This window comes from Dipteris shenzhenensis, chromosome 1, assembly GCF_047967505.1.
Source record: "Dipteris shenzhenensis isolate YYH24624 ecotype China chromosome 1, Dip_SZ_1.0, whole genome shotgun sequence".
NCBI lineage: Eukaryota > Viridiplantae > Streptophyta > Polypodiopsida > Gleicheniales > Dipteridaceae > Dipteris > Dipteris shenzhenensis.
In genome coordinates, this window is record NC_141596.1 from 50189047 (window position 1) to 50200722 (window position 11676).

The following is an 11676-nucleotide window of genomic DNA, read 5'->3' on the forward strand; positions in this document are numbered from 1 at the left end:
AGGAGCATCAACTAAATTGCTGTGAGACTAGCCAGAGGCAGTTACTAAATACTAAATGAAGACTAGCTTCATACTTAATACTAACTAATAAACTTGTAACTTGTAACCTACTTACTAGTTACTACGTAGTAAACAAAGTTGTAAACTACTACCACTAACTGGCTAGATGCTACTAAGTACTTCTATCTATTCTAAAAAAACCACCTCTAACTTGCAAACAATGTGTAACAATTACTAGTGATGTGAATTAGAGTATACTAAATATTATTGGCTAGACTCTACTAATTACTACCAATGTGAACTAGACTCAAGATTTTTCATGAAGATCTTTTATGATCGTTAGTGGTTGACTGGCAATCAAAAGGACAACTTATGGTATAGCTGCTTCATGGTTCATAGCGATAGCTACCCCATGGACAGTCAATTGTGTTATTTCTTACTTTATCATGAGGAGTAAGCAATGCCCATCCCAATCATTCCAAAAGAAATACAATCATAAAAGAAAATGCAACACAATCTTCTAGAACAAATTGAATTCATTATGTGGCTCATATTAAGCTGCTCTATCAAAGCCTCGTAGAGGTCACCACTATCTTTTCTTAGAAGTGAGCAATGAAGGGTTGTCAAATATCAATGCATGATGTAGAGGCTGCATGAAAGGTGAAGACCAAGATTCAATGTATTTGGCTAGTCTCACAGATGCACAGAAGATACAATGACGTATGTGGTTGGTTCTATGAAGTTTGGCTTATATGATCTTATACATTTTGGTCTTGATATAAAAGCACTAATTTTTCTCGCAAATACCAGAGCATAGAGTTGAGTGGAGGTTTTATGTTTGATAAATGTTAAAAAGGATTCTATGTGGGATTTAGCATCATAATGTGTTAGTGGTACTGTATTGATGTGTTTTAGCTAGACTGACTAGTATCTCTTTAAAGGCCTCAAAGGCCAACAATTTTACCAGATGGTATTCAAGAGAGTTTAGGTTGAGTGGAGTTTTATGTTTTATGTTTTTGCAAAAGTGTATTGTTTGAAAGCATAGAGGTAGGTAAAAATGGTAGTTTCCATGGACCCTTTTGCAACTCGTCACAAAGGCTTGGCTTGATGTAAGAGATGCTATTGTAAAGATTGGGGTCTTTATTATAAGAGCACCTCTTACAAGAGGCTAAATTGTGTTATGAATTGGAACAAGAGCTCATGGAAATTACCATTTCTATCAACCCCTCTCAAGCCTCTCTCTTTTCATTGAGTACAATTTCACAAAAAGTACAAAAGCATTAATTTGGAAGAACTTCTAGTTTTGCAAGGTACTACTCAATATAGATGGCAAGATAAGTTTATCTTGGATTTGGTAGAGTTTGATAGAGGATTGACAAATGAAAACTTATCAATATTGAATTTGAATATCTCTCCATTGATGCTCTTAGAGGAGATACTAACAAACAAATTTGAACTATCATTGTATAAAAAATTAGAGAAAGATAAAATTTGTAAATGAAACAAACGGTCGCATAATAATAATGTTAGTTTGTATTATAGCATGTTCTAAAGAAATTTATCTTTTAGGGGTGCCTTGGATGGTATTTCATGTTGCCGTGCATTGGGATGTACTCATGAAACAATAATTTAAGAAAGAGAATATTATTCATGTTTACTATCTTTGTGTAGAAGAACAATGCATCTCTTAAATAATAATGACTATATGGGTTTCTAATTTATCTAACTTTATGTAAAAGTAATATCAATTGATCAACTATGGGGTATGTCTCTGCCTATAAATGTTGGAGGTGTGTCACTCACTTCATCATAATCATCCAAGAAAGGACATGATATCCCAAAATTATAGAATGTGTCGCTCGAACACTGCTCTTGCTCAAATGCAGTTGCTCGATGTTTTGACTTACCCCCAACAGATAAAAGGGTAGTCAAAGTTTTGACACCTTTTGTCTTTTGTTAGCCACCCTTGCTAGACCATTATTTGGGTTGGCCACATACCAGGTTGCACCATAGGTGATCATACCCTTATGCATCTAGACTTATCATGTAGTAAAAAAATGACATAAATGCTAAGATACATGACCTTTTTTTGCTAGCATCTGACCCTACAAGAGAGTATGAGAAGAAAAGGAAAACTGTTAAATGGGCCACAAATTTTATTTTCCTACATTTTCCTACTGGAGAGGAGTTGGGCGTTAATTATCTACTCTCTTCTTAGAACTTGCTTTTGAAGGACCATGTTAAGTATAATTTGGCCATAGCCGCCACTAGTCTGGGAGATACTACTTCTATGTTGGTGTTTTCATATCGCAATAGATCCATGCCACCCATCTTCATGGATGAGAGCCATTATTTCTTTGATCTGCATCAAGGTTGAGTGAGCGACAACATGTGGACCCGTTACATGCCAGAGGCTCACCGTCCTCATGGACACTCTTCTTCCAGTTCATCACTTCAAGGTGCTAGCGGTACTCTAGAGCACTCTTGTGGATTCATTTCTATGGTTTTGAATTTATTGTGTGTGCTGGGAGGTCTAGTCATAGAGATGGTTGTGGCATAGGCCCTCTTATGAGGCCATGCCAGATCTTGCTACTTGTTTGATATGGATGCACTCATAGTTGATATGTATCCATCAAGATACCTTGTAGGGATGACAAAGATGTTGGGGAGGATGATTATTTAGCAAATCCTACTTCAATTCCTTTGAAAACTAGTGATACACTTTACTTCCATTTTGTACTACTATGCACTTTGGCTGCATGCAAACTTTATTTTTGTTTCACTACATATGGTTCTTGCTTTTTTATCCCTAAACCCAGGCCTTTGGCTTTCTTTCTGATTGCGGATTAAGAGAATGGTTAACTTAATAGAATTATTTCTTTGTCATTATATTCTTCACTTCCAAATTTGAATTTATTCATGTTTGATTTTTTTTCTTGTAGTGTTTCGCCTTTGTATGCTGAAGGAATGGCTAGGACCATGTTGATAGATAGTAAAACGATCAATAGAGCAAGGAACACTCACCTCTCCATAGTGTTTATGTGGATGATGAGTGAAAAGATAGTGATTGAGGGAGTTTATGGATGTTTGTATGTTTTGAAGTATATAGTGCATGGAATCTTATTCCCTATTCTCATATTGATTTTATTTTATTCATGTTGAGTATCTCCCTCTACATGGTGGATTTTAAGTGAATGGAAAAGAGAAATGATCATGTTATGTGATTTGAAGGCAATGCATTATATGTATGTAATGCTCTTTCCATTACGGTAAAGGCTACTTTGAATTTTCCTAAGCAATTATCACTTTATTGCATCTACTTCGAAAATACTTTTTTTTTTTGGGCAAAAAAGTTGTGTTATATTAGAGTATCATCATCATCAGCATAAATATTTACATGTTCTTTGGTAAAGAACAACCAGCCCCCAAGGGGAGAGTTTCATCCTCAAAACATTTCTAAGAAATATTCCTGGAGTAAAAACAATAGCAGTAGCAGAATCAAAAGAGAGGGACATAGGAGTCATCTGTGTCATCTGTATTGTCATCATTGAAATAGTCAGAGTAATTGAAGCTCTCTGATTCCTCAGAGGTGTCAGTGTCATCTGCCTAGCATCACAGGGTGAGTTTGGTTCCTTTTTAACTGTTGTGGAGGGTACCTATTTAAGAAAATCAGTGATCTTAGCAGGGACTTTAAAAGGTGTGGAATTATCAATCCCAACACAGCTTTGAGTATGTTCTTGAAGGTCAACATTATAGAGGGCAGCCTCTGCTTTGAAATTGCGCATCATTTCTATTATTTGCTTCTGGTCCTCTTTAGCTAGTTAACAAACAGTAGGTCAGCTTGCAATACAACTTGATTTAATGAAAGATTATTCTTGGTTACTCATGTGAGCCAAAGTGCATGTGCTCTGAGGGGTGACCATGTGTCCTACTTTGTCCTTGCAGAGTCTCCTAGTAAAATGGCGTTCCAATTTACTGGCTCCCCTGTGGACTATTTTCCAAACCTTTCTGGCCACAGGACAAGCAACAAAGAGATGGAAAATGTCTTCATTGGTAGAAGGGCAACAGTTCATGCATTTGCCACCATTACCCTTCTCAATCCTGAGTCCTCTGATATTGGTCCACACAACTTTATGCAATATGAGCCACATCAGGGCAGACATTTTGTCTAGGATTGCAGAAGACCAAATGGCACAGAACCTAAACTTCCATTTCTCTTTGGAGTCATGAAAATTCCACCTATCATTAAGAACCCTAGAGAGATCTCCCATGTCCCTACTTGGTGTGGGTATAGGGAAGAAAGAGGTGCTCTCCACCTAGCTGAACTCTCTGCTATAAACTAGGAAAGAACCATCCTTCCATTGCTGACTGCCATTCCAAAGTTGTATTCTATCCTGAACAAGTGACTAGCTTTGATTATTTAGACTAAACTCTCTCCTAATCTCTACCCATGTTTTCCACCTTAGTTCAGCTCTGTTCCACAACTGTGCCCAACTTTGCAAACCCTTTTTAAAGAGAAGAGCAGCCTTAGTTATTTCTTCATCAAACAGCACAACTTCTTTGAAAATAACAGAAATCCAAATGGAGTCCAAGGTCATAAAAGCTCCTTTACTTGAAAAGACAATTTGTCTTTTGATCCATTCAAAAGCTGTCCAAAGAGAGACCCAAAGCTGGCTACCTTTAGCTTTGCAGGGCTCTGGGTCACAGATAGCTGACAACATGGGGTAATTTTTCCACTTGAGGGCTCTGAGGGGTCTTAGGGAGCTAACATTCCTAAGGAGAAGTTGAGCCCAATCTTCAAGAGGGTGTAGGATTGCCTTTAATATCCAGGTCAAGGAGAGTTTCAGAGCATCCTGCTCTATATCAATAACCCCTAATCCCCCCTCCTGCTTGGGTTTGATACAGAAGTCCCATCTGACCTTGGGTATCTTACCTCCCCACAAAAAAGATCTGCAAATTTTTATGAACCTATTAATTCCAGCTTCGGAGGGGGACCATGTTGTGAGGTAGAAGATAACAATAGGGTATATGCACTAGTTAAGAACAGTTCTTCTTTTAGCTAGACTAGCCTGAAATCCTCTCCATTTCCCTATCTTGTTTTGGAATATGTTCAGGAACCGAATCCCATCTCTACTTGAGGGAAATATCAAAACCCATGGGGATACCTAGTAGCCTGAAGACTGAGCCATGCTTGATTCTCTGGCATCCCATCTCTTCCAAAACTTGATGTTCATCCCCTTTGAGGGTTGCATATCTAGTTTTGGAGTGGTCCGATTTTGGACCCAGAGGCTTTGCAAAATATCTCTAAAGACTCCATGGCCACCTTGATATCTTGTGACTCATTCCTAAGGGTTAAGTTTGTATCATTAGCAAACTGCTATCATATAAGTTGCTTGCTTGAAGGTAGCTCAATACCTTTCAACTTGCCTTCTTGACTTTGTTGCTAAAGAAGCCACCCCAAGGAGTCTGCAGCAATTGCAAAGAGTAGAGGAGCAATAGGGCACCCCTGTCTTATAGATGTTTTAAGTTCAAAGGGTCGGCTTATGGCCCCATTAACACATATCTTGGCTGTAGCATTAGTGAGGAGGAGTTTGATAAAAGAGATGAAGAGGGGGCCAAGACCCATGTCAGCCAGAGTTTGGATGATGAAGTCTCATTCAAGTCTATCATATGCCTTGTCAAAGTCAACCTTCAAAAAGCATATGTCCTATTTTGTTTCTCTGGCATACTCACAACCCTCCCAGATGTTGATGCTAGCTTCTAGTAGATGTCTGCCCTTTATGAAGCCTTTTTGCTCTGGTAGGATCCACTTGGCCATTTTGTTTTTTACCCTCAGAGCCAGAGCTTTAGCAAAGATTTTATAACTATAGTTGAGCATAGTGAGAGGTCTCCAGTTCCTTAGGTCAGACTTATCTCCTTCCATAGGAATAATTTTAATAACACCACCATTTATGTGAGTAGGCAAAGTCCCATTTTTAACACTTTCCTGCCATAAGAGAAGGAGGTATGGGCCAACACTGGACTAGAATTTTTTGTAGAATTCAATTGGTAGATCATCCTCTCCTGGTGTTTTACCATCAGCCACCATCACCTTGACAGCTTCAAAAAGTTCATCTATAGTCAGAGGTTTCTCCAGGTACTTATTGTCAAAGCTGAGAACAGTGTTTTTTCTAGCTTCCTTGCAAAGCTCCCTGGCTTTGATTACTTCATTGTCTACTTGAATGGTGGAGGACAGTGAATTCTAAAAGTGAAGCTGAATGAGGTCAATGTTCTCCTCATTAGATAGAGCCAAAGAGTTGTCAGTTTTTCTAAGAAGGAGGACCTCTTCACTGGACCTTTTCCTTCTAATAATTTTGAAATACTCCTTCATAGGTCTATCAGCTTTACCAGCCCACCAATCTTTGAAGTATATTTTGGAGTCATTCAGAAGAATCTGCTCTTGAATCCTAAATTCATTTCTTTTGAGAACCAAGTCAGCTTGTGCCTATGGGTTCCCCTGCCTAGCTAGGGTCTCCAACAAAGCAATCATGCTCTGAATGCTGTCCATTCTCTTGGCCCTAATTTTAGCTCTATCCTTTCTGTCATTGGAACTTTCCACCATGTTAAAGTCACCAACCACAAAACATTTATTTTTTGCCAAAAGAAGTGATTCCCAGCTCACCATTCTTTCATGTATACTGTTAGGAGCATATAAGGAGACCATTGTGAAAGACTGCCCATGTATAATGCATTTAACCATAATCCATCTATTCTGAGTGTCCACTTCCACATCCAGTATACCTGAGCATAGCTAGAGAGTATTCCAATTGCTACCCCACCCTTGCCCACCTCATGGTCGTGAAGAACAATTTCCTTCTCTTGTCAATAGCAGTAAGTCTCTTCTCCAAAGAGGGTCTAGGAACTTTCTTGCAAAGTAAGGAAAGTAGGGGAAAGAGTATTAGTTCTTCTCAACCCCAATAAGCTAACTCTTCTCCTCTGCTAGGGTCAGTAAGCCCTGTGACATTAAGGGAGAGGATGGCTATTGGTTTACTTGACATTTTTCTTAGTTCCCTTTCTAGCCTTGGGATTGGGGCTGTTTATCTGAGGGGAGGCATTTTTTCCTTGAGAGAGTTTTCTCTTGCTTTGTACCTAGGTAAAGGCCTTACCTTGGTCAATAGCATCCTTTTCAACCCCCATGTCTTGATTACCTTCCTTCCTCACTAATTTTTGAAGAGGCCATCTCATCCTCTCTGTTTATGTCCTCTTCAAAATCTTTTGAGCAGCCTAGCTCTATTTCAGAATCAAGATCCAAGTTTTAATTTTTCTTTATCCACTCCTCTGTTTCACTCTTTGTTAGGGTGTCAAAGGCATTGTTAAGAACTATATTGTCTTCAAGCTTCCCTTTGCCTTTGTCCAGTGAGAGTAAGGGTTTGGCAAGGTTTTCCTTCTAGAGAAGGATTTTTTCAAACGAAACTGCCTTGGGGATCCATTTTTCAGTTTGTTTACTACTGGTAGGTGCAAGATCCTTGGGATTAGCTTTGGCTCTCCTCTGTGGGCAGTTTTTAACTGCATGGCTAGAGAGTCCACACAAGAAGCAAGAGTTTGGAAGATTTTTATAGAGAAGGGGTTGTTCCCTGTACACACTACCATTCATGTTCACCATTACCAATGTGTTGGGAAGGTCCTCAGCAATATCCATTTTGATACAGACCTGAGGGTTAGCTCGGGGATTAATGAAGTTTTCCTTCTCAACTCCAACTACCTCACCCAATCCACTACACAAGGAAGCTAATTAGTTGCAAAGGGAGAGGGGCAAATCTGGGAGCTCAACCCAAATGGGGGTAATGGTGGATCTAGGGAGATCAGGGTTGAAGTTCTGATTCCACTTCTCTAAGTAGAGAGGTTGGTGTTTGACAGTCCAGAGGGTATAGTTGAGAGCCTTGGAGGCCATGCTAGGAGACTCAAACAGGAAGACAAAGAAACCCTTCCTTAGATTTATTCTCTCTATGAGGACGTAGAGATCAATGGCTACATAACTTTATGGGGAGAATGGCATTAGTGACATTCTCCACAACCTCATAGGGGGAGTGCCACTACTGCCATTTTGATAACCTCATAGGGTTATGCAAAATGGCATCAATGCTATTCTCTCTATGAGGTGATAGGGATGAAACTAGTGTCATTCTCTCTATGTGGTGATAGAGAATGGAAGCATTGCCATTCTCTAACACCTAATCTACAGAATGGCTAGTGTCATTCTCCACATCATCATAGGAAGAATACCACTATTGCCATTCTCATAACCTCACAAGGTTATGGAGAATGGCCCTACTACCATTCTATGGAGAATTGCACTAGAGCCAGTCCCTCTATATAGTGGTAGATAATGGCACTAGTGCCATTCTCTATAGCCTCATAGGGAGAATGTGACTAATCCCATTGTCATAAACCTCATAGGCAAAATGCCACTATTTTCATTCTTACAGTCTCATAAGGTTTTGGAGAATGAAACTAGTGCTATTTTGTATGTGGTGATATTAGTTCCATTCTCCATGACCTCATATGGAGAATAATTTATGTTCACTCATGAGGTGATAGAGGATTGAACTCTTTCCATTCTCCATAATCTCATAGGGATAATGGCACTTGTTTGAATCTCTAGAACCTCATAGGGAGAATGATACCTATTTTATTTTTGTGTGCTTTCATACTACTGCTATATTAAACATATTTAAAATGTAGAGTAATAACTACTCTACCTATTTTATTTTTGTGTTCTTTGGAAAGAGTGCCATTCTCTCTATGACATGATAGGGAATGACACTGAAACCATTTTCTCTATAAGATGATAAATAATGGGGCTCTTAGCATTTTCCATCTCCTTAAGAGAATGACACTAGTGCCATTCTCCACATCCTCATAAGGAGAATGCCACTACTACCATTCTCATAGGGTTTTGCAAAATGGCGCTAGTGCCATTCTCCATCATCTCATAGGGAGAATTAAACTAGTGCCATTCTCCCACTGTATTAAAGATATTTGGAATTTAGCATGTGTTTAAGTACTTCATACACATCCCTTTGGGATATGAAGAATGGCCATTTTCTATGTGAGGTTGTAAAGAATGGAACTATTGCCATTCTCCAAACCTCATAGGGGGAAAGGCACTAGTTCAATTCCCAACAAACTCATAGTAGGGAGAAAGAAACTATTCATATCGAAAAGGGATCTATATTTTATGCTATCTATTTTTTGGTCTTTTATTGCCTTTGTATGTCATGGCTAGTGTCAACTTTTTTAAGGAGCTTTATAATATATTGTTAAAACTACTCTTTAAAAGGTGTGTTTAAGTGCTTCATAGAGGTCCCTTATATTAAGAAGAATGACACTAGGGTGATCATCTATCACCTCATAGAATGCCCATACTACCATTCTCATAACCTCATAAGCATATGGAGAATTGAGTAGTGCAGTTCTCTTTATGAAGTGATAGAAAATGGAATTACTACCATTCTCCACAACCTCATATATAAGGTGAATGACACTAGTTCCATGACCCATAAACTTATAAGGACAATGACAGTATTGCCATTCTCCACAACCTCCTATGAACTTTCTTTTGTGGTCCTTCTTGATTTTGTGTGGTTTGGTGCTCTATATCTAATTTTTTAACTTGACATTGGGACCTTCTCAATGTTCATTTTCTTACCTCGTATTTTTGAATCTTTGATCTTGTAATTGGGAAATCATAAATGTTCATTTTCTTATGTTGTATACTTTGTGAACATTTCTTGCCTTTGTGTGTCATGGCTAGTGCCAACTATTTTGAAGGAGATTTGCAATGTATTATGTGAACTAGCCTTCCAAAGAGTGTGTTTAAGTGCTTCATGAGGGCCCCTTGTATATGGACAATGACACAAGCTCCATTCCCTCTATGAGGTGATAGGGAATGGCACTTCTTCCATTCTCCATAACCTCAAAGGGAGAATGGCACTAGTGCTATTCCCCACAACCTTAGAGGGAGAATGTCGGTAGTGCCATTCTCGCCTCTATATCTTTTCTTTTATGTTAGAGATGGAATTCCTATCATGCAATGTACGATGAATCCCACAATGAAGACATGGAAACCATAAGAAGAAACATGACTATGGAAGCAAGATCTTGATTGTCATCCTATGTTAATAGAAGGAGATCTACTTGCAATGCCACTTTTTGAGACTCTCAAGGATCAAAATATCATCATGGATAGTTTTAAAAAGTACCTTGGTTTTTGTAAAGGCTCTATAGAAAACAAAAATGTCAACCCATCCTTCAAAACTTCATTTCTCATACTATTGCATATTAGGACATTTCCTCTCTTTTTAGTAGAGGATATCTTTATGTTTGAAGGTTCTTGGGCTATGTCTAAGAAACCTCCTTCTTAAATTGCCCCTTCCTTTTTAAATTGGGAAATTTATTAAATCTCTGAACAAAGTCAGTTTGTTCGAAAGTTCCAACTCTAGATTTCCTCGGTGTATGATATATTTGAGTATTTTTTATGGCCTCTTCAAGGATTTTGGGAGAATTTCTTCTCACCTCAATCTTATGTTTGTCTTTCAAACTCATCGACCCCCTTTAATTTAAGGATTGCATCCTTATAATTGATTTCTTCTCACCTCAATATTATGTTTGTCTTTCAAACTCATTGACCCCCTTTGATTTAAGGAATGCATCCCTATAAGTGATTATGCATTGGACTAAAGTATTTTAACCTTTTTTACAATTATCAAAGCTTACCATGCCCTTTTTAATTCAATTTCAAGTAAACAATCTTTTTTTAAAAATTGTTCAAACTCATTCCAAGGCTTCAGAATCTTATCAGTTTCTCTAAGGCTCATCCACCATTTATACTCTTTATTTCCAAGGAAAATACTTGCTTCCATGACTCGATTTTTAGGAGAGGTATTCTTGAGTCAATAGGAGTCTTGCCAATTTTGCAAGAACATGTTTATAGCATCCTTGTTTCTTTCTTTTGCTTCCACATTATTGGTGGCTGTAAGTCTTTTCTCTAAGGCAAGATATAGACACCTCAAATTGACATGGAGGAAATGTACTTGATTCAAATGGTAGATTTAGCAACAACACAAAATTGAGGATAGTTTTTGGCCCAAAACAAATTGGATGGATGATGATGTGGAAGACCCAAATGGTGCAACAGTGGAAGATGACGACAATGAACACTATTGTGGACAGCCAAAGGGATCCCAAAAGTTTCTTTCAAGCCTCACATGGATGTACATAAAGACCAATGTGTACTAGTGCAGCCACTTGAGAAGACCTATCCAATTTAGTTATGTTCTGCACTTTCTAATCTTAATCCAAACAAAGCTTCATCAAACTATATGAAGGTATTAGTCCAATATTGGGCTTCAATGGTCAAGAGTAATACTTCTATGGTATAAAAAATAAAAAATACAAGGATTGTTGTACAAAACAATGGAGAAGCAACCCCTATGATCCAAAGAATGTTTGGGAGCAAATATCAATCAAGTATGGAGTTAAAAGCCAATAATGACATTCAAATTTGTTAAAGGCCATGAAAACTCCTGCAAAAGTAGCGTAAAGAGCACAAGAAAACTTGGCATTAGGGGTTATAACAACAATGAAGACTTAATTGATGAGGAGAAGTCTTGTAATATTTCCTCTATAACCTCTTCC